The sequence below is a fragment of the Chiloscyllium plagiosum genome, unplaced genomic scaffold (genome assembly GCF_037043375.1).
Source record: "Chiloscyllium plagiosum isolate Xiang-an unplaced genomic scaffold, Cpla_swu_hap1 HiC_scaffold_32, whole genome shotgun sequence".
Lineage (NCBI taxonomy): Eukaryota > Metazoa > Chordata > Chondrichthyes > Orectolobiformes > Hemiscylliidae > Chiloscyllium > Chiloscyllium plagiosum.
Genome location: NW_028270170.1, coordinates 13,508,317 through 13,528,304, shown reverse-complemented (window position 1 = coordinate 13,528,304; position 19,988 = coordinate 13,508,317). Strand labels below are relative to the sequence as shown.

The window sequence follows — 19,988 nt, the reverse complement described above, 5'->3', positions numbered from 1 at the left end:
GTCTGATCAGTTATGTTAAATTCTCCTGATAAATTGGAACTGATAACATAATGTTGAGTGCCTCCTGCCTTGGGTGCAAGAGTTCTGAGGCATATTTTGCACACATTTCTCATGGAATACTACTGTGACAAGAGGGCAGTTGCATTGCTTTAAAACTATACACAGACTCCGTTCATTAATGTGTTCAATTTTGTTTAAATGGCGAAATCCAGAAGCTAAAGTTGAACACTCTTATAAAAAGTTTGTGCGAAGATTTGTAGCTCGGGTGCTCGTTGTTGTGGTTCTGTTCGCCGAGCTGGAAGTTTTTGTTGCAAACGTTTCGTCCCCTGGCTAGGCGACATCATCAGTGCTTGGGAGCCTCCTGCGAAGCGCTTCTTTGATGTTTCCTCCGGTGTTTATAGTGGTCTGTCCCTGCCGCTTCCGGTTGTCAGTTTCAGCTGTCCGCTGTAGTGGTTGGTATATTGGGTCCAGGTCGATGTGTTTGTTGATGGAGTTTGTGGATGAATGCCATCCACCTGGACCCAATATACCAACCACTACAGCGGACAGCTGAAACTGACAACCGGAAGCGGTAGGGACAGACCACTATAAACACCGGAGGAAACATCAAAGAAGCGCTTCGCAGGAGGCTCCCAAGCACTGATGATGTCGCCTAGCCAGGGGACGAAACGTTTGCAACAAAAACTTCCAGCTCGGCGAACAGAACCACAACAACTCTTATAAAACTTGTGTTGTTATGGAAGCCTGTCTGTTTCAATTGAATCTTTGCAGCTAAAGGAACATTTCTGTACTTGCTTAGCAACTTGAACGATAGATCTTGCTTTTTATGTAGAGAATTAAATGTTTTTGCATTGTAGTCACTTAATTAGTAGGCAAATATGGTAGTGAAGATTAAAGTGGTGCTGGAAATTCACCGCAGGTCAGGCAGCATCCGAGGAGAAGGAAAATTGACGTTTCGAGCAGGAGCTGGGCTCCCAAAATGTGGATTTTCCTGCTCCCTGGATGCTGCCTGACCTGCTGTGCATTTCCGGCACCACTCTAATCTTGACTCTAATCTCCAGCATGTCCTCACTTTCGCCTAGCAAATACGGTAGTCAGTTTGCATATATCAAGGTCTCACGAGTAATAGTAAGATAGTGACCAGCTAATCCATTTGATATTGAGAGATAAAAATTGGTCAAGATCTCAAAAGAAATTTCTCATCTTAAAATATTAGCCCATGATATTTAAGTATTCACCTGAAGCGACATATCATTCTGTCCTATTTGTAGCTGCTCTTCCCCATGTTCTTTCAGTATGTCAGGTTTGTCTGTCTTACACCATTATCACAGATCCGCCGAGGCTGGTCTTCAATTATTTTGTGATGTCTATAATCCAACTACATCACGTTTGTCCCCTCTTTCTGCTGCCCCTACTTTGTCCCCTCCATAGAAGAGATCTCCATAGCTTTTCAGTTCTTAGCAAAAGACTAAAATTGTGACATTTTTTTGCTGTCACTTTTTAGATCTCTTTTTACTCCTGCAGTTTCAAGCCACTTTTCCTTTTTCTCTTATCTTTCACGAGAATTTTAAATATGTCTTAGCATTCACATTTCAAATATCTCTATTTTTGTCCACAGATCTTATTTGTCCACAGGTTTCTGAAGCACGCAGGAACATAAATAAATTTGGCATCTTATGAATTTCTTTTCCTTGTTTCAAGCTAAAGAGACAAATAAGGCCAAGTTTAATAGCAAGTCCAAAATATACCTCCAAATACGCAATATTCCCTCAATGATACATCAGATTATCAGCATAGAAATGTACTCAAATCTTTTAATGTGACTTCTGCCATCACCTCCTGCTTTAGAGGGAAGAGTCATATCGCTGTGTTAACTTGACACTTCTTGAATAGTTATAGTTAGACAAAATATATTATTGAAACCTGTCAGAATATTTATGATATTTAAAATTGCATTACATCAATATCTATGATATTGGACAACTTGTTAACATCAAGCTATAAGTATTTCTATTGACTTATATTTTTGTATTTTTTATACTTTCAACTTCGGGAGCAGATATCCCTTTATTCTGTCTCTCCTGAATGAAAATAATGTTATCCTGTCTGTTTGAATAAATCGATATTGTTAGGTTTATTGGTGAATGCAAGTTCTGTCTGACCTGTATCCACCCCTGTAGCCAGACTAGGAGATCAGCTCAAGAAGAAGGATATCTCTATCAGTGATATCACAGTTACAGCTGCTTTGAGTCCTTCCAGACAAGTGGTCACAGACCTCTATCATGTCTTTCAGCCTTTGGCTCGTAACTGTTCTAAGCAGGATACAGGAAAAGATGTTGTCAAAAAATGCTAACAGCAAGTAATAACATTGTGAAATGGCTACCATTTCATTGATGTATAGTGGTCTACAAGCATAGAAGCAGAATCTTTCATGTGAATGCTCATTTCCCTTGATTCATTCTTTTTGTGGCGATCAGTACTTATTGAACATTTCCGCATTTAGACCCCACCCAATGATTGCAGCAGTCAGAGAAGCTATTTAGCAGACATAATTTTATTCTTATGGTCATCTCTTGCCATCCTCTTCAGCGCTTTGCTGCTTCTTTTCCTCTGGCTGTTCAGTCATTTAGCCTCTATGAAGGGCAGAGCCCTGGAGAACAATGCAAATTGGGATTTACTCTTAAAATGTCTACATTAATCTAAGGAATGGAATCCCATCTTTTGAATGCTGAAGGTGTTTTATAGTATGAATGTGTGAATAAGTTAGTTGCAATGCACTTCTCCCATATACTTTGCCTCAAGCACTAGAATGTCATGAGCCAGGAAATATCTTTGGTTTATGAAAATGGTCCTAATATTTTTTTGCCAAAAACCATGGCAACATTGTGCTTTGATAACCGGGACTTCTGGAATGGAGCCATGTGCATGAAACATTCAGGCCATTGATGGAGCCTTGTAGAATGTGATCTGTTATGTCTGGAGAATTGTTATTGACTCTAATCTTACTCATTCGCATACCCGTAGTATCTGGTGGATAATACTGAACTTCCGTACCCTGGAGCCTTCTTTTTAAAGTAGACGCAGTTCTATAAGCTGCTCAAAGAGCCCACACATGTTTCCATTTTAATTCTTAGATGTTTTGAAGTATAATAAATCATCTCTGCAAAAAAAAATGTTGTGGTTTTCTGACAAAAAAGAAAAAGATGATTGATGTGCTTCTATAGAATAAGCAATAGATCTTAGGTTACCTGGATTATAACTCCTCCATTCTTTGTTTCTCTCTGTACTTTTGCAAAACAGTTTTATGTCTCTTGCAAGCTTAATCAACAGTTATCGCTTTGATGGTTTCATCTTTAATTCTTCTTGATGGACCAGCTTTTTTGGTCTTATTATCTTTTCTCATCTCAAGTGGATCATCCATTGGTAAAGCTGCTTCCAAGAAACTCACTTCTTTCTTTTGTGTCAGATATTGATCTTTCTCTTAGGGGAGTTGATTTTTATGAATGTGCACTACCATTTGGAAATTTCCCTATTAGAATGTGTGTGTTAAAAATTCAGGCAGATGCTCAAGATTGTGCATCTATTTTGAGTTTAAAAAATTCCTAATGTTCTGAATCAATAAATAAGTCTTCGCATGGATATTTTCTGTTTGTAAGATCAGCTTAATAGTCTTAATTCCCTGTATAGTTCAACACCATTTAGTAATTGAATACTATTCCAGATCTAGTAAGGCTCCTTCATGGCTGGAGAATTTTAGACAGACTCTTTGAGACATATGATTTTTATGTTGAGTATGGCCTCCACCCCTATCTTTCAGCTCTAATCTTATTTTTATCCTTTCCATAAAACATATTTATGTTAGTGAGATCACAAAAGCACTTTTCACCTCAGAAAATCGAGATTTTTAAAAAGTTGTTGATTGTTTTTTTTGGATTTAAAAAAAAAATCTTTTGCTCTTCCTGTAGCTGTCTCTCGTTCACTCCCACTATTTATTTATGCTTTAGTTTTTTTCTTCTTTTGGCCTTTATTCATTCATTTTCATCAAGTACATTAACTTCCCTGTCAAAATAGTTATAGCTGAATGAATTAACCTAATGTAATTTTGAACCTTTAATGAACGTTGCAACTTTTAAATGAAATGCATTTCTTTAAAAAGAAAATTCCCCTTGCCCTAAAGGCAATGACACTTTGCTGGGATATATTGAACTTTCACTGTGTTCCAAGTTAAATTTTAGATTTAAGAAATCATGTAATAATCCAAATAATTGTAAATTCCAATTCGCATTCTAATTTCATTCTCTGAGAAGTACTGGGCTTGTTATCCAGATCACTAGTCTTGGAATAACCATTCATATGTTACAACGATGGAAAATTGTGTTTTGAGTCATTTTAGTGTTTGCTTAAATTCATATTATTGTAATAGAAACATTTGCAAGTACATTAGCACTAGAGAGCAGTAGCTCCAAGTCTCTGGACAAGATACGTTTTGAATGCTAAAACCTGTTACAAAGAGAGGAAAAAGATAACGATGGGAGTATTATATATGCAATACGGTTGTACAATGTTTTTGGGTCAAACCAAATAGTCAGGATTAGGTTTAGGATGTTGAGTTGACAAACATGTTCCATTTTGATTAATTTGTTGAGCCATTCTGATACAGTATCAGCTCCGTTTCTTTTGTTGTGGTTCTGTTTGCCGAGCTGGGAATTTGTGTTGCAGACATTTCGTCCCCTGTCTAGGTGACATCCTCAGTGCTTGGGAGCCTCCTGTGAAGCCTGGGAGGCTCCCAAGCATCGAGGATGTCACCTAGACAGGGGACGAAACGTCTGCAACATAAATTCCCAGCTTGGCGAACAGAACCACAACAACGAGCACCCGAGCTACAAATCTTTGCACAAACTTTGAACCGTTTCTTTTGTATTCAAACCACCATTTGAACATCCAATTGCTATTACTTGAGTTTAGTTACATATGGTTAAAACAATATAAAACTATGGCAGCACAGTGGCTCAATGCTTAGCACTGCTGTCTCACAGTGCCAGGGACCCGGGTTTGATTCCAGCTCTTGGGTGACTGTGTATGGAGTTTTCGCATTTCCCTGTGTCAACATGGGTTTCCTCCGGGTTTATCGGTTTCCTCCCACAGTCCAAAGATGTGCAGGTCAAGTGGATTAACCATGGGAAATGTAGGGTTACAGGGATAGGGGAGAGGGGTGGATCTGGGTGGGATGCTCCTCCAGAGGGTCGGTGTGGACTTGATGGGCTGAATAGCCTGGGCTTCTATGTTCCAGTGAACCAACAGAGTCCAATGGCCATAATGAAATACAAAAAATTTCAGATGACAGTGATTTGCCTTATTTATTTTTGTAATTTGGAACCGATATGATTTTACAGTACCAAAGCAATTTAAATAACAGAAATAGTTCAGATTTTTGTTCAATGTTTCTCCCAAAGCATTGGTGCAAGTTGATTGCTGGTTCTTTTTAAAATTTGATTCAGTCAAGATTGTATCATAGAATCTCTACAATGTGAAAGCGAGCCATTTGGCCCATCAGGTCCACACTATCCCTCTGGAAGAGCATCCCATCTGGACCCACGCGAACTTATCCCTGTGATCCTGTATTTCCCAAAGCAAGTCCATTTAGCCTGCACATCCCTGGCCACTATGGGCAATTTAGCATGGCCAATCCACCTAACCTGCACACCTTTGGACTGTGGGAGGAAACCATATCATCTGGCTGAAACCCACACAGACACAGAGAGTGTGCAAACTCCACACAGCCACTCAAGGGTGAAATTGAACCCATGTCCCTAGTTGTGTGAGGCTAATCATGGAACCACAGTTACAGGGATAGGGTAAGGGAGTGAGTCTGGGTGGGATGCTATTCAGAGGGACAGTGTGGATTTGATGGCTGAAAATTCTGCTTCCACACTCGAGATTCTATAATCGTCTGAGATCTTCAAAATCTAGGAACTTTTGATAATATCACAAGGATGTAAACAAACTGATTCTGTCTCAATTGGTTGTGCCTTTATTTTGAGGATGTCGAATAATTTGTGGAAGAGAGGTAAGGTGAAACTGAAAACCCTCCAAAATTTTGTGTCATTTACTCCATTTTCCACTTAGTCACTGGACAGGTTGATGGGCTTAATCAGTTGTTGGGTGTGGATGATTTTGGCCAACAGGAAGGCTCGCTGGCCATAAATTAGAACAGCAGGGAGCATCAAAAACTGGACTAGTAGTTAGGAGGGAGATAGGAACCAAGAAGACTGAAGAGTAAAAGAGTAGTGTTAGGATAGAGAGTTATTCTGGAGCTGTGGAGGATTATGTCATGAACATTGAACCATTCAAGAGGTTATGTTTTGAAATGTACCTTTCACTCAATGTACAGCAGAGAATTGTGGATAAACACCTCCACTCAGAAACGTTCTCATGTAATCGGGAGAAAAACCCGAACATGAACCATTTTGATGATAGAGGATTAGGAGATTTTCATAGTATCTCGCAGACAAAGAACAGTTATTGGTGGAGACAAAGCAGCTACTGCTTTGGGAAAGCAGGGTTAATTATTTTTGTTAGAAACCAAGCCAAATATTTTGGAGAGTCGCCAAAGTATTCTTGCTGCTGGTAATTGCATCCTGGAAAGTTTGGGCCAAATGGAAGGATTGTTGAAAGACACTAGAAATTGAAATTGGCCTAAAGGAAATAAGTATACACCTGCTAGTGGCCATGTGGTATGTAAGAGATGATGGGTGGGTAGCACACATCATTTCTGCCTAATCGCAACTCAGTCCCAATAACTCAGGGAAGGTTAAGGGTCCCACTTGCCCACTGATTCTTAGGCCATTGAGGCTACTAATTTGCCACTTAAAGATCTCAACCTGCCTCCACTGCTGTAATGTGCTGGGCAGAAGCAAACAGATGAGAGTGGGAGAATTGTTTTTCCACCAATGTTGTTGTAAGGGTAAAATTAACAGCCTGTTGTGGACTGCTCATAGAACCATTCCACCTCTGTATCTCCCTGCCTGACATTCAAAACTGATGTTTCACTCTCTACTTGTTAAGGCTACCTACAGCCTAATATCATTGTGGGGGTGAGTGACTGAGCAATAGAGCTTTTGTAAAATTCGGCGCCTCAGGCTGCCCTGAACTACCTTTTAACCCTTCTTGATTTCTGACCCTACGTGATCAGTGTTAGAATATTTGTATTTGTTGATGAATTTGCAGCTGAGGCCAATTCTTGGCCTTTCCCAATACCCATACTTGCTTTCAGTAGAGGGAATTGTAATACGCATGCTGCTAGGCCAGCGAACTCAGCGTAGAATGATGATTTAAATGTGGTAGGGTCAGCTCTTTATTATTTGATTACTCACTGTATAAACTTATTGAACCATTGGGGTCACCATACAGATTATTCTGTTTGCAGAATTCATGAAGAATTGTCTCTTGAAGACCAGTTATGGAAAGTTTCTGTTTCAGTCATGGACAAACCATATTTCATTCGGTGAATTGCCAGATCAACCCATTTGTGGAATATAAATCCAAACCCAAAGATGTTTAAAATGAATAGTCTGTATAAAGTACAATAGCAATATCATTCCTGACCAATACAAAGTGTCATTTACAGTATCATTCAGCCAAATCATCTGTCTAGGCTGTGTTCATTTCAATGAAATATGTTCAGTGTTGGTCTTGTAGTGTGTGGGGAAAGTTCCTTATTTAATGCATTGTCCGTGCTGAGAGATCTTTTTCATTAAAAAAATCATTCATTTTAATGGCAGTTTTATTTTCTGTCAGAGCATTAAGGTTTGCAGTAGTTTGATTTGATCCTTTGAAAAGTGAGGCAAATGGATATGTGCAAACTCTCATGCTTTTGTTACATAGTGGAAACAAGACGTAGAAAGCATGAATATCTGTGCTTGAAACAATTAGGTAAAAGGCCAAGACTAATATATGTATGAAGGATAAAACTTTGCAACATGGGCAATAATAAAATAGCTATTTAAAGGTGTGCTAACTGAAATAAGACTTAATCCAGTTTATCTGCTTTCCTAAGAGAGAATTTCATTCAATGGAATGGTGGCATGGGCGTGGTTACCTCATCCATGTTGTTGACAATAAATGCTGGACTTTTGCAACTTGAAGATATGTAAATGCGAAGTGCTATGGTTGTTATAACGTTTATGAATAACAAATGTATCATTGTACAAAATCAGAGAAATAGTTCATAAATTTAAAAGTTTATAATATTTTCTCATCAATTCCTGTTTATTTGGTTTGATGTTTTGGCATAACCATAATCCATACTTGTTGGATGGTTAAGAAGGCGTTTAGCACACTTGCTCTTATTGCTCAGACCTTTAAGTAAGAAGTTGGGATGTTATGTTGAGCTTGTTCAGGATGTTGGTGAGGCCTCTTCTGGGGTACTGTGTGCAGTTCTGGATGTCCTGTTATAAGAAGGATATTATTAAGCTGAGGAGGGGTCAGAAAAGATTTATCAGTATCTTGCTGGGAATGGAGGGTTTGAGTTATAAAGAGAGGCCAGACAAGCTGGGACGCTTTTCATTGGAGTGTAACAGGCTGAGGAGTGACCTTTATAGAGGTTTATAAACTCATGAGGGATATAGATAAGGTGAAAGGCTTAGGGTGGGGATTTCAAGACTGGTGGCATTTTTTAAGGTGAGAAGAGAAAGATTTAAAAAAAGATGAGGGGCAAGTGTTTAACACAGTGAGTGGTTTGTGTGTGGAATGAACGTCTAGAGGCAGTGGTGGATGTGGGTACAATTACAACATTTAAAAGACATTTGGATTTGTACATGAATAAGAGATGTTTGGAAGGGTATGAGCCAAGAGCTGACAGGTGGGAGTGGTTTTGTTTGGGATTATGGTCAGCATGGATTGGTTGATCTGAAGAATCTGTTTCTGTGTAGTATGATTCTGTGACAAGATTGTCACTTAGTTTTGTCACTTCTGATATGGAGTGAAAATAGAATATTGGACAATTAGCTGAGATGCACTCTTGTGAATGGTTTGGCAAATATTAATTATAGTAGTACACTGCAAATAAAGCATGTTAGAATATAACACATTTGAAATGGTCAGAAAAGCAGTAACTCCAAAGCTATCGATGTTTATAGCAAAGTCCTGATTGTTGTTTGGAATTCCACTTCATTTAAACTGGCCGTTTGCTGTTTATGATCGAAGTATTCGTGACCTCCATTAAACACAACCTTCCCCATGCCATTTGTTAATTAAATGCAGTCCCTTGACATCTTTAAGGGGTAATCAATTTTTATGGTTTAGTTTAATGTACCTATTGAATAATTGATGTTAATTTCAACACTGAATGAGGTGAAGCAAGCTAATTTTACACTAAGGTGCAGATTATATAGAAGGAAAGGCAGATCAGAATTGAGCTTTGGTTAGGTTAATAAGTAGGTTCCTCTGTTGTCATTTGTAAGTTCAAAATGGGTATGTTGGCTGAAAGAGTATTACTTTCCCTTTAATGATTGGTAATGATCCTAAAAGAAATTATTGCTTTATGGCAAGAAAAAAAGGTTATTTGTAACTTTGGTTATGTCTTTCCTTCCCTGTTAACCCATGCACTCTGTGGAGTTTCTTGGTTGATTCATTAAAAGACCTACTTGATTATGAAAATAGAGGCTTCTCTTATTGGTTTTATTTTTCCTGGCTCTGCCCTTTAATGACTAGGGGGCCATAGTTTAAAAATAAGTTGTTGCCCGTTTAACATTCATGAGGAGGCATTTTTTTTCTCTCAGGAGTGAGAGTCTTTGGAATTCCTTCCTCAGAAGGCAATGGATACAGAATCTTCAAATATCTTTGTGGCAGATGGATTTTTGTTTACCATCACGATGAAAGATTATTGGGGATGTGCAGGAATGTAGAGTTGAGGTTAAAATCAGATCAGTCATGAGCTTGTTGAATGGCAGAGCAGGCTACTCTTGTTCCTTGTTTGTATGACTTTCAGGGAAACATGAGTCCAAAGACTAGTTGAGACTGGTATTTAAACTCTGGTCTTTCATTTCAGATATATTTTCAATCCCTCATTTGTTTGACTTTTAATTTCTGCTTTTACTACAGATTTACACCTTCTCTGCACACCTGTGATAACAATCTGATCCTTATTACTGCTGCACACCTTAGGATTTCTTTGCAATGATGAAATGATAGTCCACCGAAAGATTTTTTTACATAATAGTTGTCTGTCTACAGGAGGCATGGTGTGAACAATCAGTGTAGTTTTTCATTTCACAATGATGAACTGTTTCTCTTTTCTGTGAAATGAGCACATGACAGGCTGCCATAAACCATGAGCCATAAAATAGTGACTGCTAAATTAGTTCAAAATAAAATCAAAATTGGAATTTTGATATGTATCCTCTGACTGGATGCCCACAAATCTCTCTCCAGCGCTAAAATCTTTTGGTAGAATTTCTTTCATTGGCAATAATTAAGAGATATTTCACTCACTAGCAATAGCCTTGTTAATCTTTTTATTGGTGTTCTATGGTTAAGGCATTGCCATTTTCTTCTCAATGATTCCAAGGATTCTTGAACTGCTCCAGTACCTTTTGTTTTCTTTGTGAACCTTGGGTTGATGCGCTGACACACTATTGATCTGAGGAAAGCCTCATTTTAGAATCCTGTGGTTGTCTTTATGCAATTTCCACACGCTGACATGACAGCAGGGATGTTGAACTGCTACGTTGGCCCTTTTCACATTCTGAGTCCAACAAACTGAAGTTGACTGGGCTCATTTGCTTTGAACACAGGAACTTTCTGGCTTGAATGTGTCAGTAGTGCACTCCTATAACAGAACATCCTGCATATATCGGTAATATATCAATAGCCCCACGTTAGGGGTACAACCATCTTTGTTATGCCATGGAAGCTTAATCATCAGTGTAATTGTCAGTGTCAGTTGAAACCAGTTCCACATCGCTCCAGGAACAGGGACTTAATTCCTTTAGTTTATGATTATCACTGCAGAGAAAAAAAATGACAGGCATATTATAGGTTTTACTCAGTACTGCTATAAATCAGGATGTGGGTAATACTGTGATATCAATTTTTAATAGACCCTTTGCATTTGTCGTTTTTCAGTTTGGCTTTCATTGTTATCAGAAAATACAGTCGTTTCATTACATTCTCAACCCAAAACTTCAAGTTTAATTAATTTGTACCAAGATGCAATGTTAGCTTCTAAAGCACATTTGATTTCTTTATGTTATAACTGACAAAATCAATTTGTCTCTGTGCTTGTACTTGGTTACTGTGTTGAAGTGTTCTGGGATGACCAATTGAGTTGTGAATGGGGCAAGGATTAAGAGGTAAAATCTTTCTTGGATGTTATGTGAAGTAGTAAAAGTTGATTGTGCTGTATAAGTACAAAGGGCATGGATCGAAGGAAAAGCTTTTAAACCGAGTAAACTACCTCGTAATGCATTTTATCATCAACATATTAAGCTGTGTTTTAAAGGTTCTACCCTAAGCGTGCACTTATTGGATTCAAGGATTCTGGCTAACATTATGGACACCATTCTCCAAGATGTCCTTTATAAACAGGTTTATAAAGTTCCCTGACTCCCTTACTGTCAAAATTGCTTTCTTTATCATTTGGAGTGGATTTTGCAGCAAGAATGTAACAGCTAGAGGTATAAAGTTGCACATGCACATATATTCAAACATTCTATTTACGATATTGTTAATCTGATTGGGAAAAGATCTTCCAGTTTGATGATAACTGCTTCTCCTGTGTTATGTATACAGACTAGGAAGCTGATTCTGATCCATTCATTGCTGTGAAGTGTTTTCTCCTTTGTTTTGTTGGTTTAGCTTTCTTTTCCCTTTTTTCATCATTGCCTTACCAGTCCATAGTCTCATGAGAGAGACAGGCAGGCAGCTGTTGGTGGTTTAACCTGAGGGTTGGCTCAGGGAAGTGGAGAGGTTGAGAGGGAGTGTCTTTCATGGTATCCTCAGCTGGTGTAGGAATTGTACCCAAGTCGTTAACGAAACTCTGCATTGCAAATCAGTGATCCAGCCACTGACTCTCTTTTAATTTGTATAAATATTCCTAAAAACATTACAAACCTGTAAGTATTTGTTGGGCTATCTCCCTGGGATTCTTACCAAACACGGGAAAGACAGAATCTTGAGTTGTTCTGTTAATTTTCCTTGATCAAAACTTCTGTGGAAACTGCCATGTTCAGGACCAGAGTGGAGAAAGAGGACAGAAGCAATAGAATTGATAACTCAGTATTGGAATTTTTTCTCAGGAGTCATATTAGGACCATTGCTTTTCTTCAACCATATTTTCTTCAGCTAGATTTGAGTGTATAGAGTACAGTTTCAAAATTGAAGTTGCATCATTACATTTGGAAATACTGTGAATTAGACTTGGAGAATAAAGACAGGTTTAGATTCCCTACAGCGTGGATACAGGCCCTTCGGCCCAACCAGTCCACACCGACCCTCCGAAGAGTAACCCATCCAGACCCATTTCCCTCTGACTAATGCACCTAACACTATGGGCAATTTAGCATGGCCAATTCACCTAACCTGCACATCTTTTGGACTGTGGGAGGAAACCGGAGCACCCGGAGGAAACCCCTGCAGATACTGGGAGAATATGCAAACTCCACACAGACAGTCACCCGAGGCTGGAATTAAACTTGGGACCCTGGTGCTGTGAGGCAGCAGTGCTAACTACTGAGCCACCGTGCTGCCCCCAGGTTGATGTAGCAAACAAACGTTTATGTGGAAAAGAAGGAAGTGATATATTTTTTGTGGTAAGACAAGGAGAGGCAATACAGAAAATAAGAATCCATTCTAAAAGGGGTCCAGGAGTTCAGGAATGTGAGGTTACATATTCATACATCATTGAAAGTGGTTAGTCTTGCATGTTTTTATAAATAGCAGCATACAGTGCAAAAATAAGAAAGTTATGCTGAACCGTTATTAAATGCTGGTTCTACCTCAACTGGAGTAATATATTCAATTCTAGGCACCATACTTTAAAAAGAATATGGAAGTATTAAAGGTAGCGGCAAAACAATATGCGTGAATTGTTTCAAGGACAATGGATGTCAATTATGTGTGTGGATAAAGAATCTAGAGGTGTTTACCTTATAAAAGAGCAGATTCAACAAAATCATCAGAGATTTGGACTGAGCACATGGAAAGTAATTTCCCATTGGCAGAAGGAACTGGAACCAGAGAACCCTGACTTATAATGAATAACAAAAGAACCAAATATGACATGAGGAAAAAATGTTTTTACGCAGTGAGGAGTTAGGATCTGGATATGGCAGGGGCCATTTCAATTGTGGCTTTCAGGTGGAAATTGGATAATTCTATGAATTGAAAATTCTTGAGAGCTCTGGGAAAAAGTTGGGGAGTGGGATGAGCTGTGTTGCAGAAAGTGACACAGGCACTCCAGGCTGAATGATCACCTTTTGTTCTGTTACTATTGTATAATTCCATGATTCAAAATGACAGGATAGATGATCATGCAAAATGCATGAATATGGTAACCCCCACTGTGAACCAGCAACCACAAAGACTTCATGTGTTGGGAGATGAATTTGCTCACTCTGTTTATAATTAGTAAAAGCTTTCAGAAATTTGTATTTAGTATAGAAATGGTATAGAACGTCTTTAATTTGTTAATTGTCGTGAATCATCTTGGCTGCATACCTTGAGTTATATGGTGGCCACAATATAACCATGTTCCTGTACTTTTATCATAGTTTGATGCCTTACAGTGTTATAAGTGTATAGCTCTTAATGGAAACAGATTTTCTATAATATAGGTTTCAAGACATTGAAAGACTCCCTCTAGTTAGAAGGATGAGTTGGATTGATCTTCTGACTTATCGATGACTTATGGCCATGATGAAAGTGGACTAAGTGAAATGAACAAAACTCCATTCTAGTCTCTCTCTCTCTCTGATCAGCAGGACATGCATTTCCATATAAAGTTGCATTTAGCTGTCTGGATGAGCATTGACAAATTCACTTCCTAATTGACTATTTCTTGGCTGTGGGTATTATTTCATAGCCATTCCTAGTTGCCCTGACCAAGTCAAACATGGCCATGTTTATCAATACTGCAAAGAAAGTAATTATTTTAAGCCTGAGATTGATAAAGTTTTGTCAACTAAATGGCCTACTCCGGTTCCTATGGTACAATTGAATGGGCAGTTAATAGCCAGCATGATGTTGATTCAGATCTAAGCAAAGCCAGATAAGGATGATATATTTCCTCCCAAAAGGATGTTGAATCATTTTGGTTTCTATGACCAAATTTTACTGCACCTAGCTTTGTTCCATTTTTTTTAAAACTGAATTCAATTCCCAAACTGCCATGTTAGGATTTGAGGAGTTATTATCTGGGTTCTGATTCTATCCAGGTTACTTGTTCAGTAACTAAACCACTAATTCTGTAGCTTTCAGTGCTTGTGAGCACCACAAATTGGATACATGCTATTATCGGAAATGGGGAAGTCATGATTGAAGAAGTGGGGATAGATTGCTGCAAAGAGCAGGAAATTATTGTTTGTGTTATAAGAATATTCTCAGGTTCAACCAATCATATAAACTCTGGAAACAAGAAAGCTAGAATTCATTTTCTAGCACAGTTAACAGACTAAGCTTTGGAGCTTTCTAGGGAGAAGGGCAAATACATGCAGTGAAATTTTAGATGAAATGCAAAGAGAAAAAAGGAATGGTGATAGCTTTGCTGATATTTTAGCAGCAGCTGCAAGAATAAAAAGCACTTTGCTGAGAGGAAGTACATTTTCATTTTGGTATTTTTAACAGTTTTTCTATGTTTCCCTCAGGAAAAATTGAAGCATTTGTTTGACTGCATTCCTTCATAAGTTTTCAGCTTTCCAACTAAAGTTTTGCAGGACTAATCAGTTCCTGTGACATTCAAGAACCGTAATTAAATTTAGCTACAGACGAACACAGTGCTTTTCAAATATAGTATTGAAAATGCTAGTTTGATATTAAACTGACCACAAGCTGTAAAGCCAAAATTATAAAGGTAGTGTCATCAGAGGAAGCAAGACAGCTCCTTAAGATGAGGCCTTTGGCAGGCGCCACAACTTCCGTGTGCCTGCATTGACAAACTTTTTTTCATTCATTTGTGGGATGTGGGCATTAGTGGCTGGCCAGTATCTATTGTCTATCCTTGATTGCCCTTGAGAAGGTGGTGGTGAGCGGCCTTCTTGAACCGCTGTAGTCCATTTGTTGTGGGTAGCCCACAATGCCACTAAGGAGGGAATTCAAGGATTCAAAAATTCTAGCAACTGAAGGAATGGCGATGTGTTTCCAGTTCAGGATGGTGAGTGGCTTGGAGTGGAATTTGAACGTCATGATTCCATGTATCTGCTGTCCTGGTCCTTCTAGATGGAAGTAGTCATGGGTTTGCTGTCTGAGGATCTTGGGTGAATTTCTGTAGTGCATCTTGTAAATAGTATACATTCCTACGTCTGAGTGTCAGTGGTGGAGGGAGTTGATGTTTGTGGATGTAATGCCAATGAAACGGCTGCTTTGTCCTGAATGGTGCCAAGTTTCTGGAGTGTTGTTGGATCCACACCCAATCAAGCAAACAGGGAGTATTCCATCACGTTCCTGACTTGTGCCTTGTACATGCTGTGGAGGCTTTGGGGAATGAGGAGGTGGGTTACTCCCCACTGTATTCCTATCCTCTGACCTGCTGTTTTAGCCACTGTGAATATGTGCTGAGTCCAGTTGAGTTTCCGGTCAATAATAATCCCCAGGATTATGATTAGTGGGGGATTTGTCAATAGGCTGTAGTATGATTGTCCCTTATTGGTGATGGTTGTAGCCTGACATTTGTGAGGCATGAATGTTACTTGCCACTTGTGGTAGGTTTTCCTACCGCCCCCTCAACCATGACCCCAGCCCCCATCACCAAACCATCATCTCCCAGACCATACAGAACCTCATCACCTCAGGAGATCTCCCACCCACAGCTTCCAACCTCATAGTCCGGGAACCCCGCACTGCCCGGTTCTACCTCCTTCCCAAGATTCACAAGCCTGACCACCCTGGCCGACCCATTGTCTCAGCATGCTCCTGCCCCACTGAACTCATCTCATTTGTGGGCAGCACGGTGGCACAGTGGTTAGCACTGCTGCCTCACAGCGCCAGACACCCAGGTTCAATTCCTGCCTCAGGCAACTGTCTGTGTGGAGTTTGCATGTTCTCCCTGTGTCTGCGTGGGTTTCCTCCGGGTGCTCCGGTTTCCTCCCACATTTCCAAAAATGTGCAGATTAGGTGAATTGGCCATGCTAAATTGCCCATGGTGTTAGGTGGAGGGGTAAATCTAGGGGAATGGGTCTGGGTGGGTTGCTCTTCGGAGGGTCGGTGTGGACTTGTTGGGCCAAAGGGCCTGTTTCCACACTGTAAGTATTCTAATCTAATCTAATCTAATCTCTACCTACCTCGACACTGTCCTATCCCCCCTAGTCCAGGAACTCCCCATATACGTTCGAGACACCACCCACGCCCTCCACCTCCTCCAAGACTTCAGTTTCCCCGGCCCCCAACACCTCATCTTCACCATGGATATCCAATCCCTCTACACCTCCATCCGCCATGACCAGGGCCTCCAAGCCCTCCGTTTTTTCCTCTCCCGACGTCCCCAACAGTACCCTTCCACCGACACTCTCATTCGTTTGCCCGAATTGGTCCTCACCCTTAACAATTTCTCCTTCGAATCCTCCCACTTCGTCCAGACCAAAAGAGTAGCCATGGGCACAAGTATGGGCCACAGCTATGCCTGTCTCATTGTTGGCTATGTAGAACAGTCGATCTTCCGTAATTACACGGCACCAGTCCCCACCTCTTCGTCCGCTACATTGATGACTGCATTGGCGCCACCTCATGCTCCCGCAAGGAGGTTGAGCAATTCATCAACTTCACCAACACATTCCACCCTGACCTCAAATTTACCTGGACCATCTCTGACACCTCCCTCCCCTTCCTGGACCTCTCCATCTCCATTAATGACGACCGACTTGACACTGACATTTTTCACAAACCCACCGACTCCCACAGCTACCTGGATTACACCTCTTCCCACCCTACCTCTTGCAAAAATGCCATCCCGTATTCCCAATTCCTCCGCCTCCCCTGTATCTGCTCCCAGAAGGACCAGTTCCACCACAGAACACACCAGATGGCCTCCTTCTTTAGAGACCGCAATTTCCCTTCCCACGTGGTTAAAGATGCCCTCCAACGCATCTCATCCACATCCCGCACCTCCGCCCTCAGACCCCACCCCTCCAACCGTAACAAGGACAGAACGCCCCTGGTGCTCACCTTCCAGCCTACCAACCTTCGCATAAACTAAATCATCCGCCGACATTTCCGCCACCTCCAAAAAGACTCCACCAGCAGGGATATATTTCCCTCCCCACCCGTTTCCGCCTTCCGCAAAGACCGTTTCGTCCGTGACTACCTGGTCAGGTCCACGCCCCCCTACAACCCACCCTCCCATCCTGGCACCTTCCCCTGCCACCTCAGGAACTGCAAAACCTGCGCCCACACCTCCTCCCTCACCTCCATCCAAGGCCCTAAAGGAGCCTTCCACATCCATCAAAGTTTTACCTGCACATCCATTAATATCATTTATTGCATCCGTTGCCTCCGATGCGGTCTCCTCTACATTGGGGAGACTGGACGCCTCCTAGCAGAGCACTTTAGGGAACATCTCCGGGACACCCGCACCGATCAACCACACCGTCCTATGGCCCAACATTTCAACTCCTTCTCCCACTCTGCCGAGGACATGGAGGTCCTGGGCCTCCTTCACCGCTGCTCCCTCACCACCAATGCCTGGAGGAAGAACACCTCATCTTCCGCCTTGGAACACTTCAACCCCAGGGCATCAATGTGGACTTCAACAGTTTCCTCATTTCCCCTTCCCCCACTTCACCCTAGTTCCAAACTTCCAGCTCAGCACTGTCCCCATGACTTGTCATAGCTGCCTATCTTCTTTTCCACCTATCCACTCCACCCTCCTCCCTGACCTGTCACCTTCACCCCTCCCCACTCACCCATTGTACTCCATGCTACTTTCTCCCCACCCCCACCCTCCCCTAGCTTATCTCTCCACGCTTCAGGCTCTTTGCCTTTATTCTTGATGAAGGGCTTTTGCCCAAAACGTTGATTTTGCTGCTCCTCGGATGCTGCCTGAACTGCTGTGCTCTTCCAGCACCACTAATCCAAAAACTTGTGAGTCCAAGCCTGGATGTTGTCCAGATCTTGTTGCATTCAACATGGAGTGCTTCATTATCTGAGGGGTCACGAATGATGCTGAACATTATGCAATCATCAACAAATGTCGCCATGATGGAGCGAAGGTTATTGATAAAGTAGCTGACGATGGTTGGACGTGGGACACCACTACCCTGAGGAATTCCTGCAGAGATGTCCTGGAGCTGAGATGACCAACCTCCAACAACCATAACCAAAAGCCTCTGTGTCAGGTATGACTTCAACTAGTGCAGGACATCATCCACCATCAGAAGTTGTATCTTATCAGTGAGATGCTCATGATTGATTTTATACTTTGATCTTCTGTTAAATATGAAATGACATTAAAATGGCTTCCAAACAAAGTCTGTATTGTGACTAATTAAGTGTGTCTGTTTGTCTAAAGTTCTATTCATGGCTTTGAAGCAACTATGCAGATGCTGATCTTGCATGTGTCTAGTTATCTGGTGTTGCTAAATTCAGCCTTTCTTTATAGAGGACGCTGTTTTACAACTGGTAGAGTAATATACTAAGAAGATGGGAAATTCCATTCCCATATTTTTGTAGCTTTTTAAAAGTTTATAATCATAAAGTTGGTTACCGACTATAGATACAATCATTCTGGGATGATTTAAAGGGCTTCTCTAGTGCCCTAGCTGCCAAAGACTTTACCTGAAAACAAACCTGACTTGGTTTCTGGTCTGTGTTCCAGTTAATCTCAATGGTTATGGCATGGCATGGTCAGGGGAAAATGAGTTTGGGAACATGGTCAGCTATGGATTGTTTGGACCAAAGGGTCTGTTTCCGTGCTGTATGACTCAACGTCTCTATTATCCTCCTGATCACTGTTCAGTGAAGAGTCCTGGAAAAAGCAAGAGTGGATATTGAATGAGCATGAGGATTTGATAGATAACCAAGTCTGTTACCATTGCAAGCAAATGAACAATAAAACAACTGGAAGTACTGCTTTGTAGCTATTTTAGTAGAGATAATCATTAACTTAAAATTAACGGGCCATTACTGATATAAAAATGGCCAAAAATGGAATGTTATTATTGTGCTGACCATTCCTTTATTTTCTCAAATAGTAACCTCTTGGCAAATATTTTAGAAATACAAAATATAATTCATGAATGTTCATGCACAATTTGGAAATAATGTAAAGATTATGTTGAAGACAGAAAAAGTGACAATATTGGTTATATTATCAAATATGCAAAAAGAAAATGCTTACTGGGACCAAACTAAGTTAAATTTGCACTTTGCACTTAATATAAAGTGGTTTCAGGTGCACTTTGACAGGAAAAGTAGCAGTATTGGCTGGGTGTCAGTTTTCGAGTTGAAACTTGAGCAAAGTGAAGCAGGTAAAAACAATGACTGCAGATGCTGGAAACCAGATTCTGGATTAGTGGTGCTGGAAGAACACAGCAATTCAGGCAGCATCCAACAAGCTTCGAAATCGACGTCAATTCCTGATGAAGGGCTTTTGCCCGAAACATCGATTTCGAAGCTCCTTGGATGCTGCCTGAACTGCTGTGCTCTTCCAGCACCACTAATCCAGAAAGTGAAGCAGGATTTGCCCTTCCCCTTCCAGAGGCTGTCCTGGCTGCTTTGGTTACACACCGTTAGATGTACGACTTCAAGCCTGACATAAAGATGTCCAAATAATTTGTTAGAAC

At 40.7% G+C, this 19,988-nt stretch overlaps 1 protein-coding gene and 1 long non-coding RNA gene across 3 annotated transcripts in view; one reads left to right on the top strand and one right to left on the bottom strand.

Annotated features, from left to right (window-relative positions):
- raraa (retinoic acid receptor, alpha a) overlaps window positions 1-19,988 on the top strand; it is a 583,661-nt gene that overhangs the window by 184,340 nt on the left and 379,333 nt on the right. The window lies entirely within an intron of this gene.
- LOC148141750 (uncharacterized) overlaps window positions 10,893-19,988 on the bottom strand; it is a 28,114-nt gene continuing 19,018 nt past the window's right edge. Inside the window, exons 2-3 of the long non-coding RNA XR_015752481.1 lie at window positions 18,982-19,171; window positions 10,893-11,004 (exon numbers count right to left, since the gene is read on the bottom strand). This is a non-coding gene — a long non-coding RNA (uncharacterized LOC148141750). The remainder of the gene's footprint in view (window positions 11,005-18,981; window positions 19,172-19,988) is intronic.